At 36.8% G+C, this 19,305-nt stretch overlaps 1 protein-coding gene and 1 long non-coding RNA gene across 2 annotated transcripts in view; one reads left to right on the top strand and one right to left on the bottom strand.

The window, feature by feature from the left end:
- The window catches only part of AK3 (adenylate kinase 3), a 467,912-nt gene that overhangs the window by 197,816 nt on the left and 250,791 nt on the right, over positions 1-19,305 (top strand). The gene's annotated exons all lie outside the window — the stretch shown is intronic.
- Positions 16,351-19,305, bottom strand: part of LOC138433596 (uncharacterized) — a 73,730-nt gene continuing 70,775 nt past the window's right edge. Inside the window, exon 2 of the long non-coding RNA XR_011254371.1 lies at positions 16,351-17,130. This is a non-coding gene — a long non-coding RNA (uncharacterized lncRNA). The remainder of the gene's footprint in view (positions 17,131-19,305) is intronic.

Below are 19,305 nucleotides of genomic sequence, written 5' to 3'. Positions count from 1 at the left end.
CAGATAACCACGATGGTGTGGTCACTCATCTAGAGCAATACACCTGGAGTAGGAAAACAAGTGAGCCTTAGGAAGCATCACTACAAACAAAGTTAGTGGAGGTGATGGAATTCCAGGCGAGCTCTTTCAAATCATAAAAGATGATGCTGTGAAAGTGCTGCACTCAATATGCCAGCAAACTTGAAAAACTCACCAGTGGCTACAGGACTGGAAATGGTCGATTTCCATTCAAATCCCAAAGAAAGGCAATGCCAAAGAACATTTAAACTACTGCACAATTGCATTCATCTCACATGCTAGCAAAGTAATTGAAAACTATTTTGAAAACCACTGATCTGGAAATTAATCAACACAATTTTAAAGACTTCTATAGATCAAAGACAAATATTACAAGGGACAATATAAAATGCCTTAATGACAGAAAATTGAAATTACATATCAAAATTTGTGGGGTACAGTGAATGCAGTGATGAGAAAGAAATTTAAACCATCAACTGCTTATTTAGGGGGGAAAAGATCTCAAATCAATAATAGATGCTTTTTACTTCATGAAAAAAGAAAAAAAGAGCAAATTAAAGTCACAGCAAATAGAAGGTGAAAAGTAAAAAAGATAAGACTTGCAAACAATGAAATTTAAAAAAAGAACAATAAGAGAAAATAAATAAACACAAGCATTGGTTATTTTAAAAAATCAATAAAGCTTATAGACCTGTAGATAAACTAGAGAAAAAAGAAGTAACATAAGACAAAAACTACCAATATTTTCTTCAGAAATGAGACATCACTACATATCACATATTTAAAAGAGAGTATAATGAATAGTAGAATGCCAATATTTTGATAACTTAGATGAAACAGAAAAATTCCTTGAAAGGCACTAACTACCAAAAGTCACTCAATAAGGAGTAAATAAACTGAATACTCCCATGTCTATATGAAATTTAACCTGGAGTTTAAGAATCTTTCCACAAGGAAAACAAACAAAAACTAGTAGTGAGGATGGCAGCCTGCAATCCTGGTACAGGTTTCTAGAGTCAGAGGGAGCAACACAAACCTTATTCTCAAAACATTGTGGTTTTGGGTCTTGACCTCTCTTGTGGCTCCATTAAGGACCTACACAAAGGTTTCCCTTTGTTTCATCCTACTCAGAGCATTCTCAGGGCTGGGGCCACTTCCTGGGCAGCTTTTGCTGAAAGCATTTAAAGGTAAAGGTGTTAGATACAGCAGCTTTGAGAAAGAGACAACACTTAGGACAAGAAATAGACTGAGAGCCAAGAAAAGAAAGAGACTAGGAAAGGAGATACATGCAAGAATAGGGACTGTAAAGGCCCCCATGTACACCAGAGAATCAAGAAGGCCATGAACACACACAGGGTAAGACACATGCTCAGAAAAAGCCCAAGAAGATCCAAAGCTTTTACATTTAGCCTGCCTGCAAATTCTGTCCAAGCAAAACTTAAAGGCTAAGGCAAGGTTATAAACTGCTTGACAAGGCATTGAAGGAGTGCCCCAATACAGAACCAATCTGCAAAGACTGGAAGAAGCCTTTCTCCCTTTTCTCTTTTGTTGTTTCCAAGCACTTAAGGTAATTCTGTCAAAACACAACCAATGACTAGGTAAGAGAACACAGATTTCAGTGGCCATACATGACAAAGAATACATACTTTAGAAAAAGTTTTATAAAAGTCACAACAACAACCCATGACAAAGAACAACAACAAACCCTGAAGAGGGGGTAGAATTGTATTTCTATAATCGCCACATTATAAAATTCAGAAGGTCTCATTAAAAAAAAATTAGGCATGAAAGAAACAAGTCAGTGTGGCTCATTTAAGGAAACAAAAAAATTAATAAAAAAACTGTCCAGAAACAGTCAAGGCATTGTTCTTACTAGACAAAGACTTTAAATCAACATCTTAATATGCTAAATTGAAGTTGATAAAAAGAAACCAGAAGAAAGATTTCTCACCAAATAGAGACTATCAATAAAAAGGTAGGAACCTAAAAGAGAAACTCTGTTAGTCAGTTTGGGCTGCTATACAAAGTATCATAGACAGAGTGGCTTATAAACAAAAAAAAATTATTTCTCAATGTTCTGGAGGTTAGAAGTCTGAAATCAGGGTGCCAGAATGATCAGGTTCTGGTTAGAAATCTCTTCCAGGTTGCAGACTGCCAACTTCTCACTCTATCCTCAACATGGCAGAAAGAGAGTGAGTAAGCTGTCTGGCCTCTTCTAAAAAGGGCACTAATCCCATTCACAGGGCTCCACTCCCATGACATAATTACCTACCAGAGAGGCCCCTCTTCTAAATACCATCACATTGAGTATTCCATTAAAACATATTAATTTTGGAAGAATATAAATATTCAATTCATAGCAGAAATAGAAATTAAAATTCTGGAACTAAAAATAGTAATGAAAAATTCATTAGAAGTTTCAACAGCAGGGTTGAACTGGCAGAAGAGAGAAATAGTGACTTTGAATAGGTCATTTGAAATTATCCAGTCTTAGGATCAGCCCTGGGTGTTCTTTGGAAGAAATGATGCTAAAGCTGAAACTCCAGTACTTTGGCCACCTCATGAGAAGAGTTGACTCATTGGAAAAGACTCTGATGCTGGGAGGGATTGGGGGCAGGAAGAGAAGGGGACAACAGAGGATGAGATGGCTGGATGGCATCACTGACTCGATGGACGTGAGTCTGAGTGAACTCCGGGAGATGGTGATGGACAGGGAGGCCTGGCATGCTGTGATTCATGTAGTTGCAAGAGTCGGACACGACTGAGCGACTCAACTGAACTGAACTGAGGAACAGAAAGAGAAAGGATTGGAAAAAAGTACAGAAACCTAAGGGACCTGTGTGGGCATCAAGTGTACACAAAATAGGAGCCCCAGAGTGAGAGAAAAGTGCAAAAAGAATATTTGAAAAATATTCTTAACGGCTATAATGGCTGAATATAACAGCTGAAAGCCTTCTAAATGTAACAAAAGATGTGAATCTACACATGCAAGAAGCTCAGAGACTGCAAGTGAGATAAACTTATAGAGATCAATACAGAAACATATTAGAGTCAAACTGCTGAAAGCCAAAAATAAAGGGAGAATCTTGCAAACAGCAAGAGAGAAGCAACTTATTATGTACAAGGAATCCATACGTTTACCACTCCATTTCCATTAAAAACCATGAAGCCATGAGGCAGTGGATGAGATACTAAAAGTGCTGAAAGGAAAAAAAAAAAAAATAATAACACACAAGAATTCTCTGTTTAGCAATACTATTCTCCAAAAGTGAAAAAGAAACTTCCAGGAGCTAGGAAATCATCATTCCTTCTTAACAAGTAGAAAGCTGAACAAACAAAAGGCCAACAACTCTTATTTGATCCACTGGACTAGTGAATTCACAAAGCAAACTGTCACCCAAAAAACTGCAGCAACAGAGAAGCAGATACAGACGATTAAAGCATCCTAGAGTGGAAACTCTCAAATAGAAGCTTTCAAGGGAACCACTGTCAGGTTAGAACCTAAACTATAACTGACAAATTGCTGGAGGTTTGGTGTGAACAAGCCTGAGAGATAAAAAATCAGAGAGTAACCACATTTTTGTTAAGTTTTACCTCCAAGAGCTTAACTTGGTTCTCACAGTGAATGTTGGAGAAAAGTCCCCTCTAGCTCTAGCAGGTGGAAAGAAACCATTTTCAAATATGGTACAGCCTTCTACTGGTTCTTAACAAGGCCTACCCTCAAGAGAAACTATTTTACCCTAGCCTAGACTAATGGAAATGGCAACCCACTCCAGTGTTCTTGCCTGGAGAATCCCAGGGACGGGGGAGCCTGATGGGCTGCTGTCTATGGGGTCGCACAGAGTCAGACATGACTGAAATGACTTAGCAGCAGCAGCAGCAGACTAATGGGGTTTAGTTTTAGCCTAACTGACCTGAGGAAGGGAAATACCTGATTCCAATCCATTGCAGCCCTCCATGTGGGAGAAGGGAAATACCCAGTTGTAGATCACTCCAGCCATCCTGTCTCACCTAATACAGCAGGAAGTAGGAAGGGAGACAGAGGTTCACAGTTCACAGTACACACACAGGTTCACAAAAAGACTAAGACCTAACCACAGGACTATAGAAGGCTTCCCCTCCTCCCTACCTTACCACCACACCGCTAAAGGCCTCTTTACCAGAGATCCTTTTATCCAATACATCATGTCTGGCTTTCAACAACAAGAACAAAAAGTTAGAAGACATAAGACAGAAAACACAGTTTGAAGAGATAAAGTAAGCATCAGAACCAAACTCAGATATGGTGGGGATGTTGGAATTACCAGATTGGGAATTTAAAACAATTATTATTAATACATTAAGGTGTCCAATGGATAAAGCAGATAGCACGCATGAACATATGGGCAATGTAAGAATCAAAAATAAATCTTAGAGATCAAAAACACTGTAACAATAGAAGAATAACTTTGATGGACTCATTAGTGGGATGGACATAGCTGAATAAAAATCTCTGACCTTGAGGATATGTCAGTATAACCTCCAAAGTGAAAAAACAAAGAAAAAAAAAAGACTTGGAAAAAATAAAACAGAAAACAGAACAGAATATTCCTGAACTGAAGAACAACTAAAAAAGATACATGTGGAAAAAAGAATAAAGAGAAAAACAAAGAGAATTATTTGAGACAATCATTGTTGAGAATTTCCCCAAGTTAATGGCAGATACCAAACCACATATCCAGGAAGCTCAGAGAACGCTAAGCAGGGTACATGCCAAAGCAAACAAACAAACAAAACACAAAAACCCTACACATAGGCATATCACATTCAAACTGAAGGAGATCACAGATAAAGACAAAATCTTCAAAGAAGTCAGAAGAAAAAATGCCTTATATACAGAGGAGAAAAGATTTAAATTATTATACAACTGCACCAAAGAAATCACTGAAACAAGAAAAGAGGAGAGTTAAATATTAAAAGTATTAAAAGAAAAAAAAATCAACCAAGAATTTTGTGAAATTATCCTTCAAAAGTGAAGGAGAAATAAAAACTTTCTCAGACAAACCAAAATTGAGGGAATTTAAGAGTTCCTTGGTGGTCCAGTGGTTAAGAATTTGCCTGCCAATGCAGGGGACAAAAGTTTGACCCCTGGTCTATGATTTAAGACCCTACATGTTGTGAGGCAACTAAGCCCATGTGCCACCACCCCTGAAGACTTTGTGTGCCTAGGGCCAGTGCTCCACAAGAGGAAAAGTCACCGTAATAAGAAGCCAGCACACTGCAACAAAGAGTAGCCCCTGCTCTCTGCAATTAGAGAAAGCCCACATGTAGCAACTAAGACCCAGCACAGGCAAAAATAAATAAATATTTTTTTTAAAAAATTTAATACTTAATACTCGAAATTGAGAGAATTTGTCATCAGTACCATTGTCTTGTAAGAAATGTCAAAAAGAAATTCTCCAGCGATAAGGAAAATGATTATCTGTCAGAAAATCGTACCTACATAAGGAAAGGAAGAGGACTGGAGAAGGAATAAATGAAAGTAAAATACAAACTTACTTTCTATCTTAAGTGATCTAACATAATTTGTTTAAAATAAAAATAGCAACAGTGTATATGAATACATATGTCCATATATGTAATACATAACATATAATACATATCTTTATGCATGTTTATGTATATGTGTTATGAATGCTAACATTGATACAAGGGATGAGAGGAAGGAATCAGGATTATTTAGTTTTTAGAAAGTACTTGTACTATGTATGAAGAAGTATCCTATAGGAAAGTGAACTTGGATTACTTGTAAATGTGTATTGCAAACTCTGAAGAGAAAACACTAGAAAAGTTTGTTTTATTTTTTAAAAAGGAACCACCTATATGCTAAAAAAGAGGAGAAAATAGAATCACATAAAATGCTCAATTAAAATAAAAAATGGCAGAAAAAGAATGGAAAACAAAAAATAGGGGCAAAGAATAGGGCAACAAATAGAAAATAGGAACAAATATTGTAGATATTAATCTAAGTATATAAAAAGTCACTTTAAATATTAATGGTCTAAAAGATAGAAATTGTCAAAGTGGACCAAAAAGCAAGATCTAACTATATGCTGTCTACAAGAAACCTGCTTTAAATCTAAAGACATACAGATTTACTAGGGTATGGCAAATTAAAATGAGATACCATTCCACACCTATTAGAATAGCCAAACCTCAAAATACTACCAACATCCAATACTGAAAATGGTGCGGAGCAATAGAAATTCTCGTTCACCACTGGTGGGAACACAAAATGGAACAGCCACTTTGGAAGATAGTTTGACATTTTCTTACAAAACTAAACATGCCCATAACAAATAATCTAGAGAACATGATCCTTGGTATCACCCACAATGAATGGAAAATTTACACCAAAACCTACACAAGAATGTTAACAGCAGCTTTATTCATAATGGCTGAAACCTGGAAGCAATCAAAATGTACTTTAGTAGGTGAATGAATAAACAAACTGTGGTATATAGGGACAATGGGATATTACTCAGTGATAAAGAGAAATGAGCTATTAAGCTTTGAAAAGACATGGAGGAAACAAATTCACATTACTAAGTGAAAAAAAAAAACAAAACCAGTCCCTAAAGGCTACATACTGTATGATTCCAAAAATATGCCATTTTGGAAAACACAAAACAATAAAAGGATCAGTGGTTACCTGGGGAAGGTAGGGGAGGGATGAATAGATATGGAGCACATAATATTTTTTTAGGGCAGTGAAACTACTATGCATGATACTATATGGTGGATATATGTCACTGTATATTTGTACAAACCCACTGAATGTAGGTCAGGAAGCAACAGTTAGAACTGGACATGGAACAACAGACTGGTTCCAAATAGGAAAAGGAGTACGTCAAGGCTGTATACTGTCACCCTGCTTATTGAACTTCTATGCAGAGTACATCATGAGAAACGCTGGACTGGAAGAAGCACAACCTGGAATCAAGATTGCTGGGAGAAATATCAATAACCTCCAATATGCAGATGACACCACCCTTATGGCAGAAAGCAAAGAGGAACTAAAAATCCTCTTAATGAAAGTGAAAGAGGACAGTGAAAAAGTTGGCTTAAAGCTCAACATTCAGAAAATGAAGATCATGGCGTCTGGTCCCATTACTTCATGGAAATAAATGGGGAAACAATGGAAACAGTGTCAGACTTTATATTTTTGGGCTCCAAAATCACTGCAGATGGTGATTGCAGCCATGAAATTAAAAGATGCTTACTACTTGGAAGAAAAATTATGACCAACCTAGATAACATATTGAAAAGCAGAGACATTACTTTGCCAACAAAGGTCCGTCTAGTCAAGACTATGGTTTTTCCAGTGGTCATGTATGGATGTGAGAATTGGACTGTGAAGAAGGCTGAGCGCTGAAGAATTGATGCTTTTGAACTGTGGTGTTGGAGAAGACTCTTGAGAGTCCCTTGGACTGCAAGGAGATCCAACCAATCCATTCTAGAGGAGATCAGCCCTGGGTATTCTTTGGAAGGACTGATGCTAAAGCTGAAACTCCAGTACTGTGGCCACCTCATGCGAACAGTTGACTCACTGGAAAAGACTCTGATGCTGGGAGGGATTGGGGGCAGGAGGAGAGGGGGGATGACAGAGGTTGGGATGGCTGGATGGCATCACGGACTCGATGGACGTGAGTTTGAGTGAACTCCGGGAGTTGGTGATGGACAGGGAGGCCTGGCGTGCTGCGATTCATGGGGTCACAAAGAGTCGGACACGACTGAGCGACTGAACTGAACTGAACTGAATGTACAACACCAAGAGTGATCTCTAAGGTGAACTACAGGTTTTGGGTGATGATGTGTCAATGTATTTTCACTGATTGTGAACAAATGTACCACTCTGGTGTGGGATGTTGATAACAGGGTAGCTGTGTGTGCCTACATGGGGATAGCGCAGTATGAAAATTTTCTGTACCTTCCAGTCAATTTTTCCGTCAATCTAAAACAGCTGTAAAAAAATAAAATTTATTTTTAGAAACATGAAGGCAAAATTAAGACATACTCAGATTAAAAAAACTGAGGGGAATTTGTCAACGGTACACCTGTTCTACAAAAGTGGTGAAAGGACTTCTCCAAGTTATAATGGAAGAACACTAGACAGCATAAAAAGAAATAAAGAGTAATGATAAAGGTAGCCACACAGGTAAATGTAAAATGTAGTAGCATCACATATTTGGTTTGTCCTCTTCCTTTTCCATACAATGAATGCATAAAACAATGATTACAATGCTATGTTAATGGGCACTCAATATATAAAGATGTAATTGTAACATTGCCAACATAAAGGAAAGGGATGGAGCAGTAAAGGAGCATAATTTGTATATGTTATTGAAACTAAGTTGGAATTAATTCAAACCTGATTGTTACAAAATTAAGATGTTAAATATAATCTCCTGGGTAACCACTAAGGAAAACACTAAAAATTATATAGAAAAAGAAATAAGGAAATCAAACAACAAAATATAAAATAATTCAATAAAATACAGAAATTACAGTAATGGAATGATTACGGAACAAAAAATTACAAGACTTAGAGAAAACAAATAAGAACATGGCAGAAGTAAGTACTTCCTTATCAGTAGTTACTTTAAAATGTGAATGCATTAAACTCTCCAGTTAAAAAGAAGAGATTGGCAAATTGATTTTTTAAAAGTATATAACTGAACAAGAAGTTATAAAAATCATAAACATACACAGACATAAAAACAGAACTCACAAATTGACAGAATTGAAGGAAGAAATACAGAGTTCAACAACAATATTTGGAGATTTAATACCCATGTTCAATAATGGATAGAACAAATAGAAGACAAATAAGGAAACAGAGGACTTAAAAACACTACACACTAACTACACCTGACAGACACATGGAGAACATTACAGTCAACAGTAACAGAATATTCATTCTTCTTAAGTATACATGGAACATTCTCCAGGTAGAGCATAAGTTAAGTCACAAACCAAAGTCTCAACAAATTTATAAAGACTGAAATCATCCAAAGTATCTCTTCTGACCACAGTGGAATGAAACTAGAAATCAATAACAGAAAGAACAGTGGAAAATTCACATATACATATAAATTAAACTACATTTAAACAACTAACTGGTCAAAGATTAATCACGTGTGAAATGAGAAAAATATTTTGAGATGAAAGAAAATGAAAACACAAAACACCCAAACCTATAGGATACAGTGAAAGCAGTGCTCACTGGGGAAATTTACACCTGTAAACACTTATTGTAAAGAAGAAATCAAGTTGGTGAGGACCAAATAAAGTTGAAGAGCTATGTTAGCTATATTCAACTCTAGGCTTATGCCCTGGAGAAATGTTTGAATATTTTCTTTTGCAGACATGTACAAGAATGCTCAAAGGAGCAATATTTGAAATCACAAGGATTTAGAAATAATTAAACTGTCCATTGGCAAAAGAATAGATGATAAATTTTAGTATATGCATACACTAGGGAATTCTACAACTCTGTAAATGAATTATGGAGTGGAATTAATCATCATCACAGTGATACAATTTAAATATTAAAACACAGAATAATACTATGTATTGCTTTAATTTGTATGGTAAGTGTGGTAAGTGTTAGTTGCTCAGTCATTCCCTTCTCCAGGGGATCTTCCCGACCTGGGGATCAAACTCAGTTCTGTATTGCAGGCTGATCCTTTACCAGCTCAGCCACATATACAGTAAGGTATAAAGTAACAAATAAAATTTGTGTTAAAACCGCAGTCATGTCCGACTCTTTGCAACCCCATGGACTGTAGCCCACAAGACTCCTCTGTCCATGGAGTTCTCCAAGCAACAATACTGGAATGGGTAGCCATTATCTTCTCCAGGGGATCTTCCCAACCCACAGGTTGAACCTATGTTTCCTGTACTGGCAGGCAGACTCTTTACTGTCTGAGCCACCAAGGAAGTCCAAAATTTATAGACACTATTACAAATTCAAAATGATTAGGTCTGACTAAGAGTTTTAAAAATATGATCCAAGAAGATTAGTGAAAGTTTCTCTGATTGAATTATTTCATATGTTAAGCTTGGCTGTGAGTATATTGTATACTTCCATTCAGTATGTAATTCTCTTAGTCTCTTTCTCTGGGTCTGTCTGTCTCTTTCTCAGTCTCTCTTCTTTTTGAAATCACTTCATGATTAAAAATTAAAATGTATAAATATATATATATGAAATAGTTATCAAATCAATAACCTAGCCTTATGCCTTAAACATTTTTTTTTAATGGAGCAAGCTGAATTCAAACCTTGTGGAAGGATGAAAATAATGAAGGTTAGAATTGATGTAAGTCAAATAGAAAAACAATAGAAAGAATTAATAAAACCAAAACTTGGTTCTTTGAAAACATTGTAAAAATTGACAAACATTCAGCAAGACTGACCAAGAAAAGAGCTACCTGAAAATACTATATTCTACCTGAAAACACTACCTGCAAAGTGTGTGCAGGCAGAAGAGGAGTCTACAGGTGGAAATAGGCAATATCATTGGGAGACTTTCCTGGTTTTGCAACTCTTTGCCTGAGGGCAAGTCTCAGTCAGTGCCAAACTGGGAAGCCAACACCCCAGTACAAAACCTGCAGTCTTACTAGTCAGATGAGATAGTTTTGGGTAAACCCAACAGCTGGAAAGGGAGAGGTTAAATCCCAGTAAAGACCATATAAACTTTGCCTAAATCACTGCCTGCCCTCTGAATTACACATGCACAGACTCTAAACAGCTCAACTAAGCTGAGTTAAAACACTAAGAGTTAACTTATTGCCCACTACAGGGAAGACAGTTTTGAGTTCAGCCAAGTTAACGGCTTGATAAAAGAGTAAAAGAAAATTAAGAACTTTTCAAAGGAACATACAGGATTTGTATTTTCAATTTGTTTATAATGTCCACCATAAATTTCCAGTTATTAGACATAAAAAGAAATAGGAAAAATGTGACCCATCCCCAAGAAAAAAGGAAAACATCAATGGAGACCAGACCCAAGATGACTTAGCTATAGGAATAAACACAGTAGGATTTAAAGCAGCCAGCACAATCCTCAAGGATGTGAAGGAGAATATTCTCAGAGTGAATGGAGAGGATATCTCTGTAAAGAAATAAAAACTATAGAAAGGAACCAAATTTTCTATTTTAGAGGTAAAATAATCTTTACTAGGTTACTATTTCCTATTTATAAGAAAAATCAATAGCTGGAAAAACAAAAGTTTCCCTGAGAAGGCTTAAAAGCATATTAAACATGACAGATGAAAGAGTCCTTAAACTTAAAGATGGTAAGTATTGTAGACATTATTGAAGCTGGAGAAGAAAAGAAAAAGACTGGGAAAAAATAAAACAGAACCTCAGGGACGTGAGTGCGTGTGCTCAATCATGTCTGACTTTGGGACCCCATGGACTGCAGGTCACCAGGCTCTTCTGTCCATGGGATTTTCCAAGCAGGAATACTAGAGTGGGTTGCCATTTCCTACTCCAAAGGATCTTCCCAACCCAGGGATTGAACCCATCTCTCTGGCATCTCCTGCATTGGCAGGCAAATTCTTTACCACTGGCATCACTGTGGGACAATGTCAAATATTTTAACCTTTACCTAATTAAGTTTTATAAGAAGAAAAGAAAGTTGAGTCTCAAAAAATGTGTCTGATAAACTTAAAATGGCTGAAATTTCCCCATATTTAGTGAAAACATAAGCTTATGGATTCAAGAATGCCAACAAATTCCAAACAGATAAACATGAAGAAAATGATACTCCAAAACATCAAAATCCAATAGTCCTCAAAAGATGAGCCATGGACCTCTAGGGATCTCTGAAATCCTTTTGTGGAGATGTACAAGGTCACAACTATTTTCAGAATAATAAGATAATATTCATCATTTTCACTGGTTGACATTTACACTAATGGGGCAAAAGCAATAGTAGATCAAACTGCTGGCATATTACCATGAGTCAAGCAGGGGTACCATCTGAGACACCAGGGGAAGCTCTATCAAATTACAGCTGTGGTCATTGTCTTCTACACCATGGGAAACTCAAACAAAATTTTAAAGCCAGTTATATTTTAAAGTGTCGTGAATTAATAAAAATATTTATCTTGTTAAATCTTGACCTTTGAGTGTATATATGTATATATATTATTTAATTAAAGACTTCATTTTTTTAGAGCAATATTAGGTTTACAGAAAAACTAAGCAGATTGTACAGAGAGTTTCCACATACTCTTTTTCCTACTCACAGTTTCCCCTATTATTAGGATCTTGCATTTGTGTGGTACATTTGTTACAACTGAAGAGCCAAAACCAGATATATTATTATAAACTGGAGTCTGTAGTTTACATTATGGTTGTTTGTGTTGTAAACTTCTATGGGTTTTATACAATGACATATATCCACCATTATAGTCTCACAGAGAATACTTCCACTGCTTAAAAATTCACTGTGCTCCACCCATTCATTCTTTTCCTCTTCTCCTTTAGTCCCTGGAAATCACTGATCCTTTCATCATCTCCAAAGTTTTGCCCTTTCCAGAATGTCATTTAGTTGGAATCATCCAGTATGTAGCCTTTTCAGATAGACTTCTTTATTAACATGCATTTAATGTTTTTTCCAGGTCTTTTCACAGATTTGATTGTTTCCTTTCATTGCTGAACAATATCTCATTGTGTGGATGTAACGCAATCCGTATAGTTAAAGCTATTGTTTTTCCAGTAGTCATGTATGGATGTGAGAAAAGAAGGTTGAGCACCAAAGAACTGATGTCTTTGAATTGTGGTGCTGGAGAAGACTCTTGAGAGTCGTTTTGACTGCAAGATCAAACCAGTCAATCCTAAAGGAAATCAACACTGAATATTCATTGGAAGGACTGATCCTGCAGCTGAAGCTCCAATACTTTGACCACCTGATGGGAATAGCCAACTCACTGTAAAAAACCCTGATGCTGGCAAAGATTGAGGACAGGAGGAGAAAGGGACAACAGAGAATGGGATGGTTGAATGGCATCACTGACTTAATGGACGTGAGTTAGTGCAAACTCTGGGAGACAGTGAAAACAGGGAAGCCTGGCGTGCTGCAGTCTGTGGGGTCATAAAGGGTTGGATGTGACGTGGCGACAGGACAACACAATTTGCTTATCCATTCACTTAGTGGAGGACATCTTGGTCGCATCCAAGTTTTGACAATTATGAATAAGCTACCATAAACATTCATGTGCAGATCTGCACATGGAAATGTTCAACTTATTTGTGTAAATGTCAAGGGGTGTGATTACTGGACTGAATGTAATATTATGTTCAGATGTGTGAGAAAATGGCCAAATGTCTTGCAAAGTGGCTTTAACATTTTGCATTACTCCAGCAAGGAATGAGAGTTCCTGTTGCTTCATAGTCTTATCAACACTTGATGTTGTTAGCATTTTGGATTTGTCATTATAATAGGTGTGTGGCAATATTTCATTGTTTTAATCTGTATTTTCCCAGTGACAGATGATGTTTAATGTATTTTTATATAACTTACTTACCATCTGTACGTCTTTAGTGAGGTATTTCTATTCAGGTCTTATATTCACTTTTTAATTGAGATGTTTAGTATACATCTTTGTAATAACCTGTGTGATGAAATCAGAAGCAAACATAAAGTATTTCTGCTGCATACTTAAGTATGATGGTTTTCTTGAGAAAAAAACACTTGAGTGTTTGTTTGAGTTGTAAGCTGAACAAGCCAACGTTTTCACAGAGCACCATTTTTACTTGTAAGAATGACTGATAAACTACTGTTATTCATAATTGGGTAATGGCAGACATTTTCTTGAATTTTGGAACCCTTGTATCTTCCAGCATCATTAGCTTGATAGCTTTTCAATACTTACAACCTTTTCTGATAAGATTGATAATGCTATTAATAAGGGTCATTTAAAAATATTGTATAATCAAATGTGTCACTATTTTAAAGATCTGCATAAATTGGTAAACCAATATTCTGCATCAAAAGCCATTGCTAAGAAAGTGAATCAGCAAGATACATACAGAGGAGAAAAAAATTTGCAAATCATACATTTGACAAAAGACTGTTATCCAAAATAAATAAAATCCTACAACTGAGTATTTATTTTATTTTAATTGGAGAATAATTTCTTTACACTGTTGTGTTGGTTTCTGCCATACAACATGAATAAGCCGTAGTGTACACATACGTTCTTTTCCTCTTGAACCTCTCTCCCACCCCCACCCCCCGCTTCCCCTCTAGGTTGTCACAGAGTACCAGGTTGAGCTCCCAGTATTATACAGCAACTACCCACTGGCTATCTGTTTTACTTACGGTAGTGTATATGTTTCAATGGCACTCTCTCAATTTGTCCCACCTTCTCCTCCCCCACTATGGCCACAAGTCTATTCTCTATGTCTCTATTGCTACCCTGCAAATAGATACCAGTACCATTTTTCTAGATTTCATATATATGCATTAACATACAACAGTTTTTCTCTTTCTTACTTCACTCTGCATAACAGGTTCTAGGGTCATCCACCTCACTAGAACAGACTCAAATTTGTTCCTTTTATGGCTGAGTAATAGTCCATTGTGTATATGTACCACCACTTCTTTATCCATTCATCTGTTGATGGGCATCTAGGTTGCTTCCATGTCCTAGCTATTGTAAATAGTACTGCAATGAACACTAGGGTACATATACAACTCAATTTTAAAAGGGCAAACAATCCAATTAAAAATGAGCAAAAGATGGAGAAGGAAATGGCAACCCATTCCAGTATTCTTGCCTGGGAAATCCCATGGACAGACAAGTCTAGCAGGCTATATAGTCCATGGGGTCGCAAACAGACACAACTTAGTGACTAAATAACAACAACAAAGATATCTATTTATACTTACATAAATTTATAAGGCCTATGTGTATATATATATATGTGTGTGTGTGTCCACAATCCCTTTTTTTTTTAATTTACAATTTAAAAAATCTGAGGGCAAATAGGTTTTCTTATAATCCGTTTCATTACTAAACCTGAGATGACCGAAATTCATTTGCTGGTGAAATAAAGACTGTTTACCTCCCCCTCAAAAAAAATTAGCAAAATATTTAAACTGATTTTCACAATGAAGATATAGGAATGGCATAAATACATGAGTAAGTGCTCAAAATCATTAGTCAATGAAATACTACTATAAATGCATAAGAGTGGCTAAAATAAAAAGACTGTTAACACCAAATATCAGTGAACATGTGTTATAATTGAAATAGTTACATACTGCTATTAAACTAAGCTGAGGTGAAAAACACATTAGTGGTGACCTTTTGAGAGATGGGTATAGGGAACTGTCTGGGAAGTAGCATAAGTAAACTGGCTGGGGAGATGGGAACATTTTATTTTGATAGGAGTTTAGGTTATCCAAGTATATGCATTTGTCAAAATTCATTGAGTGATACACTTAAGATTATTCATTCCCTATATGCAAAAAAACAGCATAATAAATACTGAACTCTAAGTAATAATACTGCTAAGTCACTTCAGTTGTGTCCGACTCTGTGCGACCCCATAGACAGAAGCCCACCAGGCTCCCCCGTCCCTGGGATTCTCCAGGCAAGAACACTGGAGTGGGCTGCCATTTCCTTCTCCAGTGCGTGAAAGTGAAAAGTGAAAGGGAAGTCATTGCTCAGTCATGTCCAACTCTTAGCGACCCCGTGGACTACAGCCTACCAGGCTCCTCTACCCATGGGATTTTCCAGGCAAGAGTACTGGAGTGGGGTGTCATTGCCTTCTCCATAAGTAATAATATATATGCTTAAATACTAGATGAAGTACAATGATGTTTACAACTTTGAAATGCATCAAAAAATAGATGGATTGATAGATGGAGGAGTCAATAAATAAATGGTTGGATAAATATGCAAAAAAGTAAATTAATTGATAATTGTAGAATTTAGTTGATGAGTATATATAATTCACTGTGTCGATGTTTCAGTTTTTCAGTATATTTGACAATTTTCCTAATAAAATGTTGGAATAAAGCTATGCATAAAAAAGCCTGATAGAAAACATTTTGAATTCAGATGTTGAAATTTTAGAAGACTTTTCAAGTTATTTAAAATGCTGCATATTAATCTTAAACAAAAAGTACACTTTATATTTTTTATAACTTCCTACATTTCAGAGGCAGAATCAAATAGGTACTTTTCTTTCATCGTATACTAATCAATGGAATACAGATTTCTAGTTAAAAAATTAATCCATTTTAAATGTTAAAGACATGAGAAGATGAACTTTGTTGTCACATGGTCAAATCATTTTAATAAGGATAAATTACTTGAAGCACATTTTCTTTGAGCATTATAGGGCATTATATGAATTTCAGGGCTCAGAGTTTAGATGTCCTCAAGAGCTTCACATTCTAATTATAGCATAGGTACTACTAGATGGTTGCCACTTTATTTAGAAAATATAACCTATTAGAGATATCTTTAAAATGGCTATTAAAATACCTGACTCACTTTACAATATATTATGAAATAAAATGATGGATACAAAGACACTTTGAAAAAATAAAGTTATACAATTCTGCTGAGATGTTATTAAAACATTTTCCTCTCTTGGTCCATGTTGAATACTGGCCTTTCAATTTCAGTTCAGTCACTCAGTCGTGTCCAACTCTTTGTGACCCCATGAATCGCAGCATGCCAGGCCTCCCTGTCCATCACCAACTCCCAGAGTTCACTCAGACTCACATCCATCAAGTCAGTGATGCCATCCAGCCATCTCATCCTCTGTCGTCCCCTTCTCCTCCTGCCCCCAATCCCTCCCAGCATCAGAGTCTTTTCCAATGAGTCACCTCTTCGCATGAGGTGGCCAAAGTACTGGAGTTTCAGCTCCGGCATCAGTCCTTCCAAAGAACACCCAGGACTGATCTCCTTTAGAATGGACTGGTTGGATCTCCTTGTAGTCCACGGGACTCTCAAGAGTCTTCTCCAACACCACAGTACAAAAGCACTAATTCTTTGGCACTCAGCCTTCTTTATGGTCAACTCTCACATCCATACGTGTCTCCTGGAAACAGAAATAGACAGACCTTCATTAGCAAAGTAATGGCTCTGCTTTTTAATACTCTGTCTAGGTTGCTCATAGCTTTTCTTTCAAGGAGCAAGCATCTTTTAATTTCATGGCTGCAGTCACCATCTGCAGTGATTTTGGAGCCCAAGAAAATAAACTCTCTCACTGTTTCCATTGTTTCCCCATCTATTGGCCATGAAGTGATGGGACCAGAGGCCATGATCTTCATTTCCTGAGTGTTGAGTTTTAAGCCAGCTTTTTCACTCTCTTCTTTCACTTTCATCAAGAGGCTCTTTAGTTCTTCCTCACTTTCTGTCATGTGTGGTGTCATCTGCATATCTGAGGTTATTGATATTGCTCCTGGCAATCTTGATTCCAGCTTGTGCTTCATCCAGCCTGGCATTTTGTTTGATGTACTTTACATATAAGTCAAATAAGCAGGGTGATGATATACAGCCTTGACATGCTCCCTTCCCAATTCCCAGTCCATTGTTCCATGTTCGGTTCTACCTGTTGCTTCTCAACTGGCCTACAGGTTTCTCAGGAGGCAGGTGAGGTGGTCTGATTGCCATCTCTTGAAAAATTTTCCATGGTTTGTTGTGATCCACACAGTCAAAGGCTTTCGTGTAGTCGATGAAGTAGAGGTAGAAGTTTTGTGTCGCTCCATGTTTCTGCTTCCATCCCAATGACTTACCAACGATTTTTCCTCTAGGACCATCTGGATTACACACAGTGTTGTTTTTTTCATAATCATTGTATGACATGGCTGCCTAATCTCCCACTCAGCGGATGTGCCCTAATCCAATTAGCCATTTCCTCCTGTTGGATTTTCATGCTGTGAACAATTTTTCACCATTACAAATAATTTTTAAATAATTGCAGATTTTTATCACATATTTTAAAATCTTTTGATTATTTCCTTAGCATAATTTTCCAGAAGATCCTACTGGGACAAAGGATATGATATTTTTAAATCAATTGATTTCTAGAAGACTTTTATGAAACCAAAGGTAATTAATGAGAGTACTAGTTTTACTCTTTCCTAACAAATGTTAAATATTATTATGAGTGTTGCTTTGTTTTGTAGCTAAACAAACAGAAGTAAAAAGGTACTTCATTATCATTTTAATTGTTCACTTAAAAGTGGAACATTTTCCCAAGTTGATTAATTAGATCAGTTCCTCTTCTCAATATCTAGTTACTTTACCACAAATGAACAGAAGTAGCTTTCACATAGTGTCAATCAACAGGAAAAATACACTGATTGCTTCTTTTTTATGTGAATGCTTTATGTGGGTTAGTCTATGGATTTGCACATAAGACTGTTCTCACATTACGAATCTGTAAATTGGGAGCATCCTTATTTTAAGAAAACTATGGCAGTCTTTCTGAAACATAATTGCTAGAACATTTTTACCAGATTTACCTTGATCCAAAAGCTTTGAGTTTATAGAGGAATCTAATCAACTTAGCAAATCAGCCAAAAACAACACTGCATGACAGATCAAATTCCATCTGAACAAATATCACACAGACTGGGCAATTTCAGAGGACAGAAGTAGGACCAATAAGGGGAAACTGAAGGGAGACAAGACTTTTGCTGGTGATAGGAAGGCTTTTCTAACAATTAGCTCAAGTTCGAAATGGTTATGAGCTGTCCTCTGAGGAGCAAGTTTCTATCACTCTCCTCCAGCAAGGATGTCAGAAATAGTTTGGGGTACTGTATAGGTATAGGGGAGGCCTGTTGGGGAGTAGCATGCATAGCTTCTAAAGTTCCTTGTGACTCTGTTTTCCATAGAGCAGCCCCTGGACCTGGACCTCTTGGTCCCAGGAATAGGGACTGATTTGTGCAAGAGAAGGAAAGAGGAAGAACCTGTCTTGCTCTTCTTGTGGGTGGGGCTGACCCTAGCCAGAATTTTGAAATAGTCAGACTTTATCATTGGCATCTTCCCACTTCCCTTTCTGCACTTTTGCTTCCAGTCTCATTCAGACCTCAGCCTCCAAGCAGGACCACTTCTACTGCATTGCTCCTCCGTCTCCAGTCATTTCAGACGTCCCATTCTTTTTATACAGCTAACCTCAGCTAAATGTTGAAAAGAAAGTAATCTGTTAAAACCATTTCACTCTAAAATGTGAATGATAGCCCCATGGCCTTCCTAGGCAGATATGAGT

This window comes from Ovis canadensis, chromosome 2 (genome assembly GCF_042477335.2).
Source record: "Ovis canadensis isolate MfBH-ARS-UI-01 breed Bighorn chromosome 2, ARS-UI_OviCan_v2, whole genome shotgun sequence".
Classification (NCBI taxonomy): Eukaryota; Metazoa; Chordata; class Mammalia; order Artiodactyla; family Bovidae; genus Ovis; species Ovis canadensis.
Note: the sequence above shows the minus strand (reverse complement) of the source record. Positions and strands in the feature narration are given on the sequence as shown.